We start from the raw sequence: 3684 nt of genomic DNA on the forward strand, positions 1-3684 counted from the left end.
TGCAGACAGCAGAAAGAAATCACTCTTCTAAACATCTATGCACCCAATGAGGGACCAGCATTGTATTTAATACAATTGTTGACAAATCTGAAAAAATATATCAATAATAACACAATAATAGTGGGAGACCTCAACATGACCCTGTCAACACTTGATAGGTCAACCAAATTGAAACCCAACAGAAATATACTAGACTTGAAAAGAGAAATGGAAGAAAGAGGCCTAGTATATATATATACACACACACACACACACACCTGGGTCATTCTCCAGGATAGACCACATGCTGGCACATAAAACATACCTCCATAAAATCATGAAGATAGAAATTTTGCAGGCGACCTTTGTGACCACAGGCTCTGAAATTAGATGTGAACTACAAAGGGACACAGAAGAAGAACTTGAACAACTGGAAATTAAATAGCCTACTATTGAACAACCAGTGGGTCTGAGATGAAATCAAAAAGGAAATCAAAAGGTTCCTGGAAACAAATGACAATGAAGACACAAACTATCAGAATCTATGGGACACAGCAAAAGTGGTACTGAGAGGAAAATGTATTGCTTTGCAAGCACACATCAGAAAGGAAGAAGGGGCATACCTGAATAGCTTAATGACGCAGCTTATAGAATTAGAAAATGATCTTCAAAAGGAAAAAAAAATAGGGAGACAAAAGGAAATAACAAAGCTAAGAGCAGAAATCAATGAAATGGAAACCCAAAAAAAACAATCTAAAAGATCAATGAAAGCAGAAGTTGGTTCTTTGAAAAAATAAACAAGATTGATAGGCTATTGGCTAAACTCACAAAGAAAGAGAGAGAGAAACTTGATAACTCATATCAGAAATGAAAAAGGGAGATCACTACAGATACTTCTGGCAAATAGGATCCAATGCCTCATCAAAAAGATCATTCACAACTATCGAGTAGGTTTCATCCCAGGAATGCAAGGATGGTTTAACATTTGTAAATCTTTCAACATAATACAAAACACCAAAAACAAGAAAAATAAAAATCACATGATCATATCAATAGACACAGAGAAAGCATTTGATAAGGTCCAACACTCATTCTTGATCAAAACTCTCAGCAAGATGGGAATGAAAGGAACCTCTCTCAATATAGTTAAGGCCATCTACCTCAAGCCACGGACAAATATTATCCTCAATGGAGAAAAACTAAAAGTCTTTCCTCTAAATTTTGGTACAAGACAAGGCTGTCAGCTCTCACCACTCCTATTCAACATAGTACTGGAAGTTCTTGCTATAGCGATTAGGCAACAAAAAGATATCAAGGGTATCCAGATAGGAAAGGAAGAAGTCAAGCTCTCACTGTTTGCAGATGACATGATACTCTACTTAGAATTCCCATGTCCAACCTTTATGGAAAACTATATGAAGATTCCTCCAAAACCTGGAAATTGAGTTCCTATACGATCCAGCTATACCACTCCTAGGCATATACCCTAGGAACACAAAAACGAAATACAGAAATCACACCCATATTCACCACAGCACCATTTACAATGGCCAAACTCTGGCAACAACCAAGATGCCCTTCAACAGATGAATGGCTAAAGAAACTGCTACATATACACAATGGAATATTATGCAACCATCAGGAGAGATGAAGTCATGAAATTTTCCTATACATGAATGTACATGAAATATATTATGTTGAGTAAAATAAGTCAGAGGGAAAGAGAGACATAGAATAGTCTCACTCATCTATGGGTTTTAAGAAAAATAAAAGACATCTTGTAATAATTCCCAGGTCAAAGCTCAAATTCATAACTAAAGAGATATAAAAGGCCATGACATGACCACTCTCTTAAGACCCTTAGTGGGTACCATGTATATTCCTGATTTCCCCACTCAGCTCTTTCATATTGACTTGGTTGGTAAGCTTTCTTGTGTTACAGCCCTATCACATAATTCTTTTGTGCCAACAGGCAAGAACCCTGGAAGCTTAGGTTTTTCATATGACAAAGTTGACACCTAACATAGAGTTCTTAGGTTCTTTTGAGGCACCAGCTGGCCCTTTTTCCCCTCCCAGTGTGTAAAGCAGTGAGCAATAGCAGTTCATCACAAGCTAACTCATTTATAGTGCTTTTGGGGGTATTAGACTGGTGAGTGATTTATAATCCAGTAGATTTCAAGAACACTGAATGCTCAGAGGATACAGCATAAATTAATCCACCAATATCTGGCACTTGCAGCCTTTATTTCTACAGTTACTTATACTGCAAAGACATTCCAGCCACCTCGCAGCTACTGAGGTCACTGATTCACAAAGTTCAAGTTTCCTGGGAGTTCAAGGCTCTCATCTATTATTTTTAAATCTCATTTTATCTTCTGATTATCTTTTTTAAAATACCATCTTGAAATTGGATAAACTCTTAATATGAGGGGAAGGCTGCCTCTCATGAATGGACAAGTCCCAAGAGGAAAATCCTAAAATGTGTGGGTTTCTGAAGACAAAATATTCTGTGAGTTCTAGTGCCTAATCATAAAGTCTCCTTGAAGGTGACACTCAGTAACTAGCCCTCATGTCTTCCTTGCTCCCACTCTTCACAGTTCCCTTTCCTTCTGGAGATTCTACAACTCCTCCTTGGCCTCTTTATATAGTATTCAGAGAAGAATATAAGATACATCTTCCCTCTTAGGCAAGATATGAACTCGTTATTGAACTGCCAAGGACTTTTCACTCTGTTTCTGAGGCCTCAGATTTCAGTGAACAGATTACGTAGAGGAAAATTTTTAGGATGGGAGGAAAAATATTAGTGGTTGTGATTGTAAAGAGCACATTCAGGTAGAAATCTTATCTTCCCTAGACTTGCCCATATTCATTGTCACCTTGGGCATCCCTTGACATTATTATAGCTAACTACCTTTTTTTATATCTTTGACATACATACCCTTAAGAAGACAGATAATCAGAAGCTGGAGAGATAGCACAGTGGGTAGGTAGGGCAATTGCCTTGCATGTGGCTAATCTGGTTTTGATTTCTGGCATCTCATATAGTCCCCAAAATCTACCAGTAGTAATTTCTAGGTGCAGAGCCTGAGTACTACTGGGTGTATCCCACTTCCCATAAAAAAAAGACAGGTTCATGACTTCCAGTTCCCCAATATATTATACTGGAATATTTCTTTTTACACATTCAACTAAATTTGCTAACAATATACAATTAGTCTGGATTGGACTAAAAAGAAGCCACAAATTTATAGATGGTCACTACTGGATAAGGCTCATCTTAATGGTACACTGCACCACTGGTAACACAGAAATGCTACTCTCCAAGTCTGACTCTGATGACCAGGACACCTACGATAAACTCCATGATAAACTTCCCAATCTCCTGCATCCCAAGTATCAAGAATTAAATCCATATCCCACTTTCACCCTTCTCTCCCTTTTTTTATGGGACTTAAAAAGGGTGACAAGGCAGTACAAAGGGAGAAGGAGCCTACACATTCCTAGTGTATACCCTTCAGAAGTTCCTTCTGGCAGTGGGTATGAGATTATTCATGTTCATGTTCTCTTTTCCATGACTCACAATGTCATGAACTTCTTGGATCATGTTCAGAAAGATTAATTAAATTTAATTAAATTCAGAAAAAATGTATTAACTTGAATCTGACTTGGAGGAATGTAATGACTATTTTAAGTAGGTGCTATAGA

This window comes from Suncus etruscus, chromosome 11, assembly GCF_024139225.1.
Source record: "Suncus etruscus isolate mSunEtr1 chromosome 11, mSunEtr1.pri.cur, whole genome shotgun sequence".
NCBI classification, from domain to species: Eukaryota; Metazoa; Chordata; class Mammalia; order Eulipotyphla; family Soricidae; genus Suncus; species Suncus etruscus.